This window comes from Empidonax traillii, unplaced genomic scaffold (assembly GCF_003031625.1).
Source record: "Empidonax traillii isolate 1590-97213 ecotype Southwest subspecies unplaced genomic scaffold, ASM303162v1 scaffold790:size373772, whole genome shotgun sequence".
Taxonomy (NCBI): domain Eukaryota; kingdom Metazoa; phylum Chordata; class Aves; order Passeriformes; family Tyrannidae; genus Empidonax; species Empidonax traillii.
In genome coordinates this window covers 139,172-153,792 of record NW_020955983.1, presented here as the reverse complement: position 1 = coordinate 153,792, position 14,621 = coordinate 139,172, and positions in this window count along the sequence as shown.

Sequence of the window (14,621 nt, the reverse complement as noted above, 5' to 3'; positions counted from 1 at the left end):
GCAAAATTAGTATTACTGATACCATGGCAAAGGTGTGTGATGAATTATCCCTTCCAAGAAAGCACTTTATATACACTGGCTTTTGAGTACTTTATACTTTCCGCCTGTTGGTGTTTAAAAATGATTGATTAATGTGACATTATCTGAGGAAACTGTGTCTGCACTGTTCCTCTGTGAAGTTACAGGAGCCATAGCTCAACTTAATGGAATGTATGGAAAGTGGCAAAGCTGCTGTGGCCACATGGCACTGAGGGGAGCTGAAAAATAGCCCTGAGCTGCTGGATGGTGCAGAGCAGGTTTGGGGAGGAGAAAGGGCCTCAGAGTGAAGACAGGTTGAAGAAGATTGAAGGATGGGTATGGTAAAACAGGAACTCAAACAGATGTGGCAATTTGTTTTACAACATAACCATAAAATGCCACTTAAAATGCCTCATTTGTATGCTGTGTCAATGTAATAGATGTAAATCTTTCAGGGAGTTACTAAATATACCTTCCTGTTGGCAAGTGCAGAAGGCACATGATCAGTGGGTGAGTGTGGTGGGGACTGTGTCGTGAGGACAGCACGGCTGAACTCGCTGGGATGGAGCCCCCACACCAGCCCTCTGTTCTAGGCTGCTCATTCTGCCTCCCTCTTTGACGTGTGTCGAAAAATAAGCTGCTGTGACACTCGTTTGGTGACTGCAGAGAGGTCCCTCCATCTCACACGCAGGGGCTGCAGCTCCGAGCGAGACCTTGTGCTGCCTGATCGGCATCAGAAGTGTCTCCCTCCCTACATCAATGTGGAGATGCTGCAAATCAATCCACTGTTTGTGACCAATAAGGGAAGCAAAGGGCAGGATAAATTTCAGTTCAAAAGGGACTCGTCTGAAAAGACACAACAGATACCAGCAGAGTTGTCAAGGCTTCAGCTCTTCTCACAGTAACCCTGTAAAAACAGCGTGTGACAATATCAATGAGTCTCACAGTGGCTTGCCAAGTCTACCTGTGGTTCTGCCTGAAATTCAGCTTCCAAATAAATTCCAGAAATTTCAAGAAAAAGTGCTGTTAGTAAGGATTGCAGTGTTTCCAAAGAATTATTTTCAACCTCCAGTTCTGTAGGGGAGCTGTCTCAGTCTATTTGTAATATGTTTCTCATTTAGGGATTAATCAGTTCTCTTCCCTGGGAGGATTATTTTCTCTTCACCTTTGGCCCTTTTTTCCCAGGGGAGCATTATATAAGAAGTGGGAAAGTCTGAGAGTGAAGTATTTTATGTATTACCTCTACATGAGGAACAAGAGCCCTATCAGAGCTGCTGCTGGGGCCTGCCCTCTGCAGTCAAGGCAGTAAACTGGTCCAGCCTTCCATTCCAAAGAAAAATCTTAACTGAGTTGTAAGATTCCCAAATCCTGCTTTTTCTAGGAAGTGGAAAGTCATCATTCCAGGAATAGTTTAGTGTTACTAAAAAGAAGTTGGCATCTGGAGAAGTACTGGCACAAATTTCATTTCTCTGGGTTCTCCTTGGGTTTAATCAGTACAGCATTCAGCAATGCTGCCTCATCCAGAAGTCAGCACAGTCCTCCTCGGTTTTGGACGTGTGTTTCTGTCTGTTGTGCTAACCAGCAACATTCTTATTTAATGGAACAGCCTTTGCCACAGATTTAATGCTTTATCTGCTGTGGTCCAAAGAGGTTCCTTTTCTCCTTTGGAGTTGTCTGCTAGCGAGGAGGCTGCTAGGTGGAACATGCCAGTATGTTAGGTAATAACTGAGCTTTAATGCCTTTGTTTAGACCTTTGCTACAGGTTAGAAGGTGCACAAAGCAGGTCTTTAGTGGTGTTTCTCCCTCCCACCCTCTCCCTGTCTCCTGTTTGACCACACTGTGCTCTGAAAGCCCAGCGCTGGCCTCGCACAGAGCAGGGAGCTGCAGCGAGGAGGGAGCTCCATCCCTGAGACGTGGCAGGAGTGTTTGTTTGCTTTCTGTTTCTGGAGGAGTGTGTATCCCTTGGCTCTGTTTCCAGGTCTGGAGGAGTGTGGATGTGTAAACTGCTCTGCTCTGCAGTGCTTGCCCACAAGTGCTGCTCAGGCACATGTTGTGCAGCTGCTGTGTCTGGCTGCTGGGCAGGGAAATCAGGCACTGGGAATGCAGGGGGCAGGTAGTGCTGTCCAGCAGAGTTTAAACCCTTGTGTGATGTATCTCTGATCTCCTCCCCTCTGCCTCGTTTCCTCAGTCCCTAGTCACTCCTTCGGTATTCCCAAATAGATAACTCTCCTGCTTTCACCTCTTCTCCTTTCTGTGCTGACTGCATTTTCCACCCTTGCTCCCGGGAGGTTTGGGCCTGGTGGCAGGCTGGGGAACGGCTCCCAGGGAACTCCTGCCTCACCTGCTGCTCCTCTTTCATCTTGCTGAACTGCACTATCAATCTGCTTTTGGTGCCAACTGATTCTCTAAATACCTAAGCTAAGTCATCTGCCAAGAATGGTATTAGCAGAGAAAGCATACTGCAAAACCTAGAAAATGAGTCAAAATAGAGTTATCTGCTGAAAAACAACATTAATTAAAGCATCATAGAGCTCCTTGTTTATTCTCTCTCATGGCTTACAAGTTTATTGACGTTAAAGGTCAAATGGCCTTTCTCTAGCTACTTCTTGGGCTTGGTTTTCAGTTTTTTGCCACTAAATAACACCATAAAGGAGTTAATTCTTCAGGGATAATGGAAAGTGGAGCTGTTGTGACTGCAGGCTCTTCAGTGAGGTGTCTATGGGTGGCTGTGTCTGCAGTATCTGAGAACGGCTCTGAAGAATTACAAACTTGTACCCTTTTAAGAACAACTTCCTTAGGTTTTCTGAGGGGAAATCTGAGTATGACATATCCTGTTTTACTTGTACAGCTTTCCCAGACACCTTGCTAAAAATCTGCAGACAGGGTTCCCCCGTCTGAGGTGGGTGTAAGTTTGTTTTGCCATTTCAATAACAAAAGAGAAAGAGAGAAAGAACACAGAAACAACAGATGAATGTTTGTGGCAACACAGCCAGCCTCTGGAGCTACAACCCCCCTCCCTGGGGTTTTCTGGATGGTGTCAGGTAGGCTGATGTTCTCTGTGTGAACCTGCTCATGCAGTTTGGAAAACCTCTGGCAGATAGCCACTATTTTTGCTGCGCATATATGCAACTTCCAGCACCACGGGCTGCTTGAGATGCAAAAATTATGCATAGACCTTGAATTCTACATGTTAAGTAGGAACGAGGGGTTTATCCAGCACTGCAGACACTGATCAAACTGTACAAGTTTTATGAACTGTACTCAGAACTACAACCAACCTGTGTTTCCTCTGGTTTCCAATTTTTCCTCCCGGTCCGAAGAACTCTATCAAGATCGAGGTCTCTATAAGCAAAGGACTTGAGAATGAAAATTTCAGGAAATCTGTGAAACTTCTAAACCTTGTACACCCCCCCTTGCCCTCCTGACCCGCTGCCCAGCTCCGCCTGGCCCTGGTATGGCACAGGAACCTCAGAGGGCTGGGGTGACAGAGCTGTTCAGGGTTTAGTGGACAGGATTGCAGCCAGGGCCATCAGTCAGTGCTTGCACTGGCAGCGTGTCTGTGCTCTGACAACAAGTGGGAGACACTCGGGGGGGCAGCAGAAACAGGAAATGATGGTGGCTTGTGCAGCATCTTCCCAGCCTCGCTGCTGTGAAAAGATGTGAGGCCAAAGTGCTGTTCTGGAAACCTTTCCAGGGTTCAGAGGAGCGGAACCCTCCAGCTTTTAGCCAAGGCTGCCTCGGTTCTTTATGGCATCAGTGTCTCTCAGCAGCCCCCACTGTCACCCACAGTGCTGTATCTGGGCTGGCATTTATCTGGAGTGTGTCTGAGCTGGTATTTCTGGGCTAGATTTGAGTTGGTGTTTACGTGTTAGTGTTGGTGCAGGGCCCGTTGGGGGCTGGAAAGGAAGGAGAGAGCTCAGCAAGACAGAGGAATCCAGCAGATTGGAGGAAATGAGTCAAGGGGGTGTTTCACTTGTGTCTCGCATGTAAATCCCTGGCAAGCCAAGGCAGTGGCCTGCTCTGTCCTTGCATCTTCCAGTGATGAGAATTAGCCCACAGCAAACTCAGCAGAGCAATCACATGCTGTTAGTATTTCCATATTTTTAGTGTTCCTGGAAAGACCGAAGGCTCAGCAACGTGAAGGAAGGGGCAGTGATGTATTCTGCCTTCCCCCTGGCCAGATATTCCTCAGTAAACTTAAAAATATTGACCAGGCAATTCCAGAGCAGACACTGCTCCAAACAGATGCCTTATTTATAACATTCTAACAATTATTCTAATTCTGATCCAAGCGACATTTAAATATGCTTAATCCTGAATTTTTATGCATTATTTTGCATACCACAAAAAGATGCAAGCAAATGTACTGTAAAGTGCAGATTTTATGTCTTCAACTTTTGGGCCATGTAGTAATTTGTTTTGCTCTCACCACAGAGCTTCATGGGTCTGGTTTACATCACTTTTTCACTCGTTGGTTTTAAAACATATTCCTAATCTCAAGCTGTATTTGCTGTAGAAACAGGAACGCTCCTGAGAAGCGGCATTAAACTGTGTTTCTTGGGGTTAAGAGCTCTCCATCTTCAAGAAACACACTGTTAATCTCGGGGAAATGTTAATCTGTGGGTGTATACAAACAGCAAATCTTTTTTTCTAATTTCATACTTAAAGATAATGGGCTGATTCACAGTGGGAGCGGTGAAGCCTGAAAGTGAAATAGGTTTAAATTTACAGCTAAGCAGACTATTTTATGTTTTGTCTTCCTTTAAAAAAAAAAAAGATTCATGGCTATTTACATGTAATTGTGCACACAAAATAAGTAATTTACGTAGTTATATATCTTTTTCCCTGATTAGAGCTTTTGTTTTTTTCCCAATCTTAAACCAAAACCAAAGTTTAAAAAAAAAAAATAGAATTGGGAGACTAAATGCAGAAACTGTATCAAAATGAAGTGAAGTGTCAGGAATCTATGAATATAAATAGTTTTTAGCAAAAGCATGTTATCAAGGAGTTCTCTCAACTATATTTGGCATTTTTGGAGCAAGAGTGTTGGTGCTTTATTGAAGAACAGCTCCATGCAAAGGCAAAGTTTGTGGACCCTGAGCCTGGAGCGTCCTTGAAATGAATATGGGGAATCTGAAAGGTGTACTCGTGGCAATATAAAAAATAAAATTCATTTTTTTACTGTTTTTGGAGCACACATCAACCAAAAAGCTGTAAATAATCTACAGGAATGCTGAACTGTCACAAAATTATTTATGATGAAAGCGAAGGTTATAAAATATTCATTTTTTTTTTTTTATTCATGTAGGATGGTAAAATTAAACAAGGTGAGCAGCACACCTATTTTCTGTGTCTGCTGCTTCCCCTCTTCCTGCCTAGCAATGATGGGGAAGGGGCGGACTGGGAGCATCCCAGTTAGTTCTAAGTTAGTTCTGAGCAGGGTTTTCCACTGTGACCCGTCTCAGGCTGCCTCAGGTGTGTCCCTGAGCTGATGACGGAGCAGATGCTCCCCTGACCTGAATCAATGCTGGTGCTTCTTATCTGTGACCCTCAGACAGGGAGCACCTGCATGGGCTGTGAGCTGCTGTCATACTGGCCAAACTGGGACACAGGGCAGAAAGCAGGGTTGAAAAGACACCCAAAGGTGGAGGTTTGGATAATGCCCACAGCTGAATGCTGAGCAGTTTCTCTCTTCAAATACCTCCAACGTGGGAGAAAAAACCCCAACCCAAACACTTGGGTGGGTTCCTGTTTGTCTCTCATTCCTTTTCTGTGCCATTTTGCCCAGAGCCTTAACTGTGTTAGAGGAGGCCATATGGGAAGAGGGGAAAGAGCAGGGAGAAGGGGCAGGAGGGGGAACAGCACCCTCCAATCCCTGTGGTGTGGTGTGCTCGCCAAAAAAAAAGGGATGCCACCCACTTCCAGGATGAGGCTCAGGCTGCTGCAAGGGTTTATTCAACTGCCAGTGCCGCATTCAAATCTCTGGATGCCGTTCCCGAAATCATCTCCCAGACCCCAGCTGTAAACACGGCTCCTCAATGCATACCTCAGAAAAGCTCTTCCCCATGCAAATGGCCCGGCTCCCTTTTGTGTGCAGGGAGCCATTTGGGCGTGCCTGGGGAGGGCATCATATTCAATTTGCTGTGATTGAGAGACTGCCTTCCAGACCAGAGGGAGAGAAAGAAAAGTGGAAGTCAAAGCCTCTGATTTTTATTTCAGCAGTAGCCAGGCACATACATCTGTGTGCAGAATTTGGCACGCGGTAGATCTAACTTTTGCCAAGCCAACGAGAGTAATTGGTGTAACAAGGCTCTCGTGAGATGAAAACACGCAGGAGCCGAGTATTTCACATCCCCGTATTGGGAGTTATTTTTAGGGTTAATTTGGGTTATGCAGTCATGTTGCTGGTGATTAATATGGGCCCTTTACCATGCAAATGGTGCCTGTGAGGAGCAAAGGCAGCTGGTTAGTGGGGTACCTCGGGCCTGGCCTGGCTGTGTGATGACATTTGCTTGCCCCAGAGCCTTTGGAGCACATTCCAAGCACAAATCACCTCTGGGAGAGGCTGCAGACAGTGAAGAGGGAGAAGTCTGAGTGACACACAGGTGCTGACTGGAAACTGTGGATTTTCCCCCTAACTGCCATGTCCATGTTGCTGTAACACCCGGGGATGCACTGCACAGGCTCTGCTGCAGGAAACACTGACTGGAGCTGCTTATGGGGCACAGCAATGACATTGTCCTAAAATGCCTCTTGGAACTAACACAGGTGTCGAGGTCCTAGCTGGGCATCCCTAGGGGTAGACCATTCGATCACAAGATGACTGTTTCTGGGGTAGCATTAATTAAGCTATTATTCTTTGAACCATCACAGTTTTTATATGTTGTGGATTATTTTCATTTGCTTGCTGACATTTGTATCTGTAGGGTGTCCTGGGATTGTACTTCCATTCTTTTCTCTGTGGGCAGAATGACTAGAATTTGCACAGGAAAGAAAACGAAGTTCCCTGTGAATCAAAGATTTCAAACATTGTGTGCCTTATGATAAAATCAGAAGAGCTGGATCCCCTCTTTTTGACTTTAATAGCACGCTGCAGCATTTAGGGTACCCCTGAGGATTTTAAGCTGACAGGGAAAGGCATAATATTACCAACTCTTCACTCCCTTTAAGACAAAGCTTGGGGAAAAGGGAAGGGGGAACAGAATTTAATCCCCCACAAATATTGAAAAATTATTCTTGTACTGTGAGTCATTAACACATCGGGTTTATGCCTTCCTGAAAGTAATTGGTGAAAAGGAAAAATTGGCTTGTTTTCACACAGATCCAGGAAGGGAGGAGGGAAAAACCCTCTGTTTTCCCTTCTCAAGATGAATGGGGACATTCAATACCCACACTACCCCCAACTCCACAAGAAATGGCAGAAATCTCTGAAACAGGGATTCAAGGAATGCGTTTTTCTATGATTCATGTGAAAACTGACAGCTGTACACTTGAAGCTGGTCCTGCTTTAAAGCATCTTTCTCTGGCAAAGAGAGAGGATACCTCTGATGAAAATTAAATTGCTTCCTAAAGACTGTTTCAAGAGACTTATCAAAAAAATCTCTCAGAGTTGAGTTCAGATCAAGAAGTGCTGCCAGCCACATAGTCTGCTTTTCCAGGGGCTTCTTCCTCCTTGGCACTGGTCTGCCTTGGAATCTCTTTCTAAAGCTGAACCAGTGGCGAAATTGTTAAAAAGAAAGGAAGAAGGAAAAAGTAGAAAAGAGAAAAGAAAAAAAGTCGTATTGATTGAAAGGCCTCTACCCTTGTGAGCTTGGCAGCTCAGGGTTTAGATTTGATTGTCCAGTTACAATAAGCAGCTGCCCCCTTGGACACGGTGTGAGCTCGGCCTGAGCTTTGTGTGTGGGGAGGGGGTGTCACTGCAGGGTCCCCCACGCCCTGAGGCCTTTACAGGTTCCTCTGCAGAAGCACAACGAGCAGTTTCCTAAAACTACTGCAAAATAATTTCTGAACCAAAATGAAAGCCCATCTCTTAGGAGGAAAAGAAGAATGCCCAGCTACATTGTCCAGCATAAAGCAGCCAAGGGTGCGTTCCACTGAGGGTACAGGTGGTTTTAAATAATGATGTCAGCCCTGAGAACACAACTACAGACTTGGCCTGGTCACCCCCCGAAAGAGCAGATATTTCTTGCTCAACAGTGTCAGATGTGTCCTTGTCTTACTCTTTTTTAATACTGCATGACCCGCGTTATCTCTGCACATCAATATCCCCTCCATAATGGCCATCTGTGCTTTAAAGGCTTTCTAGGTAAACTACAGCTATTTAATATTTTCTTTTATAGTCAATCAGGCTTTTCCTTTTCATGGAGGAGACCACAGTGATCTAGTGATACAGCCTAGCACTGCTTTGTCTGTTCTATGATTGTAATGTTTCCATTTATATCACAGTCTCCTCTGTACTATCCAGAAAAAAAGAAGAAAAAAGAAAAAACCCTACTGCAGAGTTAGATCTTGTGTTTGTAGAAATGCATTTGATAGCAGGGGGAGGGTGTGTTTTCATAGAGTTCCATTTTTTAATAAAACCCAGTTTGCTTTCCCCATCACAGTGTGACAAAGGCACTGCAGCAGGTGTCTCTCCCAGAGGGGCCTTGCTGGCATCCTGCTTGCTCAGTCTCAGGGTAGAGGCTGCTGATAGGGGAAAGGCTGTAGCCCAGCTGTGGCTGGATGTGTCCACAGCAAGGGAAGCAGCAACAAACTGAGCGGGACTCTGGCCTGGGGGTGTCTCTGTCCCCTGCCGATTGTCCACCCCCCTGTGGTGTCCCATCCCACCGCCCTGGTGCTGCTGCTGAGTTCACAGTGCCCCAGAGGGCAGCAGCCTCCTCACGCTGTGTTTTTGGTGTAGCTGTCACTGCCACTGCCCAGGGAGGTGGTGCAGTCCCCATCCCTGCAGGGGTGTAAAGATGTGTAGATGGGGACGTGGTTTAGTGGTGGGCTTGGCAGAGCTGGGTGAATGGTTGGGTTTGATGATCTGAAAGGTCTTTTCCAGCCTAAATGACTCTGTGGTTCTATGACCATGTGCCATGCTCCAGCGTGGCAGAGCACAGCTCCCTGGGGACAGGCAGGGGACTGTGCCTGCTCTGTGCTGCAGCAGGGGAGGGAAGGAAGGGCCCTGCAGGAGGAGAGGGCTGACCAAACCTCTGCGCTGTGTGAGCGGCAGGGTGGCCTCAGACAGCCTCTGGTGTGCAACAGGCCCCTGCACTTCCCCCTGCCACCCAGAGCCCTCAGTTCTGGCCTTGCAGGAGGGACAAAACAGTGGCACGAACGGTTGGTTCTCTCTCTGCCTCCAACTTTTGCTTCCCAAAGCGTTCCTTGTCACATTCTGCTGAAGAGGGTACAGCCTGACTCCTCAGCCAGAGGGGTGCTGGGAGACTGCAGACCTGCAGCATGGGAAGGTCTGCATGACTTTCATCTTCCTAGCCAGTGTGCAGTTTGAGGGAAAGGGCACCCTGCCATGGGTGTTGTACCTTTGTCACTGGCACTTAAAACCCGTGTTGAGGCAGAGAAAGCACAAAAGCTGAAGTGGAAGAATTCTCAGTGCAATAGCCTGCTGGATATCTGCTTGATTTTAGCTGTGTTCTGGATCTAAATAGCAGCAATTTTGACATTTCCCTTTCCAAAATGTGCTTCTTGTTCTAGGGAAAAGCTCTCAGGTGCTCGTTCTGGGGAGCTGATGCTGCAGTGACCTCAGCCAGGGTTGCCCTGGCCAGGCAGGGAACGCTCATTCATTTCTCCAGCCGTGTCAGTACGAGTCTCAAATATTCAGATTTGAGATGAATTAATGATTTAATTTCAGGGGTTTATTTCTGGTTCATGATGTGAAACACTGGGGTTACTGTGCCCAGTGCCATGTCTGTATCTGCCTTTTCCGTATCTTGTTGACAGAGTCTGTTAGCCCAGAAAGAAAGAACTACCACCAGGGTTCTGAGATCACCTGCAGACGAGGTGTCCTGCTGAGCAGATAGCAGCTGCTGTGTGCCTCCTTGGTGCTGTGTTCCCCTGTTTAGTAACCTTTGATTGTTGCTGTCGGTTGTACAAGGCTTACAAAACCCCATTTCTACCTTCAGCTGCGTGTGCACATCTCTAGTTGTTGTCTGTGTGCTTAGGTAATCGCTCATGTTGACAGAGAATTTCTCTTGCTCTTCCAGGTCAGAGACTCTCCAGTCATTACATTAATTTGAGCAGTTTAAGAATGATCAACAGCAAAAGCAGGAAACACTATTTGCTTTCTTTAAATAAACAGCTCACCTTCCTGCAGCTGCAATGCCCTCTGCTTATCCCTGCCCTGTTATACCATCAGTCTGTGCTGGCTGGGAGCTCTGACCCCCTGGATGTTTCATAATTTGTGGGATTGCATCCTTGGCAACAATTCTGACTCGCGGCCTGTCATTAGTTATGTTGTCCAAGTATCAGATCGCATGCAGTGTGTTGAGAAGTTGATGGAGCTGAGAGAGATCTAACAACACTACTCCAGTAGATGCCTTTTAGTACATCAGTAGGAAAAACTCTCTTTTTAAAAAATGGATTATTCTCCAAGTCTTTAATAATACAGATGTTGAGAGGTTTCAGAAAGGTTTTGATTTATGCAGGTTGTTTTTAGCCCAGCATTACACTGAAGGTGCTACTGAATCATACAGGAAGTTTTCTTCTGTTCTTCTCATTCTGATTTTTTCCTTTTTTGTTTTTTTTAATCAAATCTTTGTATAAATGACACTTGACAAAAACAATTTGGCCTAAAACCTTGCTCAGGTTAACCCATTCACTTTTCCGTGTCGAGCTGTCCCAGTTTCCAAAAGCTATGAACTCCTAAAAGCAATTTAGCACCATCGGCCCAGTGACAGATTTAACTCCGGACAAATCCACGCTGAATTTGTTAATCTGTCAGATGGACTTTTCAATACACAGCCTGCTCACTTCTTGCAGTTTCAAATAAACACAGCTGGTGCAGCGGCATTTGCTCCTGGTTTATGCGTCAGGCTTTACCTTCTCCTTTGTGCATCCATACCCTTAATCTGCCGACAATATTTTCTGAAATAATTGTTCTGCTTTTAATTTGTGGTTATTTTTCATGTGCAAGGAGCATTTTCCTTCAGTGTTGCAGCTTCTGGAAGGTTCCTGGCTCTAGATCAGCGATCCCTAGCTGAGAGGGGCTGTAAAACCCAGGAGAGATGAGCACAGGGTCAGCTCCAAAGAAAGGCAAGGTGGTAGCAAACCCTCTTGGCTGCAGGCAGCCAGCAGCCTGTCAGCACAGGCAGGAGCTGAGGCAGAGGGATCTGTCCAGCTCTGCAGTGGCTGAGCAGAGGCAAATCCATCCTGCTGGCCGTGTCCATAAGTGCAGCACAAACCCACCGTAGCCTGCCCTGAAGGAGACCTTGGCCAAAGCCCAGCTGATGCTTCCTCCCCATTCAGCTCTGGTGGAGCTGCCAGAGTGGAGGATGATTGTTCTGAGTGGCTTTCATCTTCAGCATCTGCCCAGAGGAAACTGCATCCATCCCTGCAGCTCAGGAGCTGCTGAATAGCTCTGGCATGGAAATAGCTCTTTGTGGTGCAACTGAAGGCACAAGGCTGTGTTTGGGCAGCACTTCCAGGCAGATACTCAGGAACTCCTCCCCCCTTTTCAGTTTGAAATTATGCCTTGGGTTTAGGATATTTAAACTGAGTTCAAGTGAGTTCCAAATAAGGTCCCCTGTCCCCCCCTCATGTACAACCTTTTCATCCATCAACTTGTACTGGACTTTTCCTTTTGGCTGATTGTGGACTTGCACTCCCAGAAAACAACCTGTGGTCTCAGCTACAGATTGCATGTGCAGTGTTCACTCTTAAAGACACAGACTCCAGGTTTAGAGATGCAGAATGCAGCAGCCCTTCTCACCAGTTTGTTGGCTGTAGGTGCCAGTGTGTCCAGAACACCTTTGAAGTTGGTCTAGGGAAGTAAGAATTTACAGAAAAATGTATTTTTTTTGCAGCCAGGACTGGAACTTGCAGGGACATTTGAGAACTGATTAACCATTTTCTTTCCCATCATCTACGTTCAGAAAAGATTTTTTTTTTTTTTAAATAATAATTGAGAGGCATATTGGTATGTTGCAGTAGCAGGGGAGTGTGGGTTCCACCCAAGGATTTAAAAGCATGCTACCTGCCAACAACTTCAAGGGGACCTAGTGGTTGTTTTTAGTTTAAGACACAAGCTCTGCCAAACAAATCCAATATTAATAGTTTGTCTCCTCCCACCAATTACTTCGAGGCAATTGGATGTTTTGAGACAAGTATTGAATTGTTATCAAAATGTCTCAATCTCTCAGTTCAGACTTTGACATGTTCTCCAGGGAGTTGATTTCTTTAGCCAGAAATATGGCATTGAGGATTCCACTCAGTAACTTCCCACTCAAGTTATAGATTTTCTGTCAGAAAAAATAAAATCATGCTTGTATACAGCTACAATTAAAACATATGGCTCTGCTTTGGCATCTGTTCTTTTTTCTATTTAAAGACTTGGAAGTGTATAATAAAAGGGGTAGTTCTGTGACCACAGTTTCTGTTAGGGATTTTACACTGATATCACTGCGGCCTTTCTTTAAGAGCTATAAAAATAGTCCTTTGGTCTCTGATCACAGCTCCTTCACAGCAGCCACAGCACCTGAATTAAAACAGGCTCGATTACACTGATAAAAGGCTAGACCTGGAAAAGGTATTAACGTTTGTTAATTAAGCTGAAGATTTGCATGGCCACAGACACAACTGGAGACTCCTTTTGCACTTCTGAGCGTTCTAATTCGAGATAAGTGGTGTTCCAGTTGTAGTAGAGTAAAAAGCCCCTCAACACCTCCCCAGACTGAATTCAGAGAGCAGAAGAGGGGTCTGAAATCTGCATGCAGCTTTTCCTTCTGAGCCGTACACTTCCCTTCTCCGGAAAGCGTCTCTGGTTTAAAATCAATTTGTTCTCCATTTTGCTGCCATTTTTACTTTTCGTGTTCCAGCTCCTGAGCTCTCAGATTGAGTGTTACAGCGCTGTGGCCACAAACATGGGAGCACTCCGGGTTGTTTGGCAGCACCTTCACACTCCCTGATCAAGCACTCGGTGCCATCTGATTACTCTGACAAACCACAGCAAAGAATACAGTTTACAGTTGGATTATCAGGATCCACAGAGCAAACTATGTGCTAACATATTCATGGCATTCCAGCATGAATACATTTGAGGAAACCACGATCCTCACATTGATAATCTTTGAACCAAAGTGGGCTGAATTTAGCGAGGAAGTTACTCATGAATTATTTGTTCAGCTCTGAAAACAATGATCCATCTTTTAAAAGTAGCAGTGTCTTTTTCTGATTAATAGAGAGCCTTAGAGCAGCTGTTTTGAGTGTATCTGCCCATTCACATCTGATTGGAGTCTTTTTGCACTAGCAGGGTAGTGAGAGAAGTAAAACTTCTACTGCCAAGAGACAAATCCTCCCCTTGAAGTTGTTGGGTGTTTGGCCACCGATAAATAAAAACAACAATCCCCTACAAATCCCTGCATGATCTTAGTGGGCTGGGTAGAGTGCTGGCTAATGGTTCCACTGGAAGCCAAGGAAGCAAAATCAAGCCAAGGAGTTTGTGGTGATAATAACCCCCCCAGGAGAGGCTGAGGGAAGCAGGCATTGCTATTATCCTCTCTGGAGTTACTGGAGGGATGTGCTTCCCAGTGTGGGATTCCATGATCCAGGAAGCCTTTAAAGCAACTGCTTTGTGACTGTTTAATACTGCAAAAGCAGATCTCATGCTTTGGGGCCTCAGGGAAAAAGCAGGAGCCAGGATTGTGCAGAGCTCAGCCCGGTGACTGCAGCAGTGCTTGCCCAGGCTCCAGGCATCGTGTGCTGGGGTCTGGAAAAACCACCAGGGATACAACTCCTGGGGAAATTCCTGCCCTCTCCTTCCACTGCCTGACCCTGGTGTGAGGGACACAAAGCACCTCTGTGGGTGGGTGAAGTCATGGAGTCATAGAATGGTGGGACTGGAAGGGACCTTTTAGGATAATCCAGCTCAAACTCCATTTTTTATTTTTTTTTTTTTTTTTAACTTTTTCTCTCCTCTTTGACCAGTTTGGAAGATCCATTCCTGGATCACTCGGAGACATTGCCTAAGTCGTAAGGCCAAGCTCTCCCATCAGCAGATTTCTAAATACTTCAGCAAGAGCTTCATTCAGTGTCTTTATTCCTTCTTTTCTCAGTGGGAAAGCTGAGGCACTGAGACATGGCATGACCTCACTGAAGTGAAGGAAACAAAGCCCAAAATACACCCCCTGCTCCCCTGAGCCTCTTGGCTGTGCCCTCCCCAGATCATCACCGGTGCCCTCTGCTATTTAGACCCGGTGACCCCAGCCACTCCTTTTGGAATTTTTCCTCCACTCAGCCTTTGTAATGTTCTCTCTTTCTTTCTTGCAGCCTTCTATTTCGCAGGCATTTTTAAACCCCTTGTATCCAGTTGTTTATTACAGCTGATTCCAGGGAAGTTTACATTAAATGACAATATATATATCTGTCTGTCTCAATTTCCCATTTGAAGA